This window comes from Merops nubicus, unplaced genomic scaffold, assembly GCF_000691845.1.
Source record: "Merops nubicus isolate BGI_N331 unplaced genomic scaffold, ASM69184v1 scaffold47983, whole genome shotgun sequence".
Lineage (NCBI taxonomy): Eukaryota > Metazoa > Chordata > Aves > Coraciiformes > Meropidae > Merops > Merops nubicus.
This window is the reverse complement of record NW_008601860.1, coordinates 1-250: the sequence shown is the minus strand read 5'-3', so window position 1 is coordinate 250 and position 250 is coordinate 1.

Below are 250 nucleotides of genomic sequence, written 5' to 3'. Positions count from 1 at the left end.
TCCCCTCCGTAACTGTTGCGGTACGGGCGCGCCACCGCTTCCACCGAACTTCCAGCCTCCCGCACCACGGGCTGGAAGGGGACGCTCCGCTCCGCGCCCTGGGCCGCAGGTCTCCCCTGAGGAAGGAAACAAAACAGGGTGTCAGGCCGCAGGGAGCGGGCTGAGCCGGCAGCCCCAGAGAGGCCTCACGGGGCGGACAGCGCGAGAGGCCTCCGTAAGGGCGGCCAGCATCGCCCCGGCCGCGGCGGGG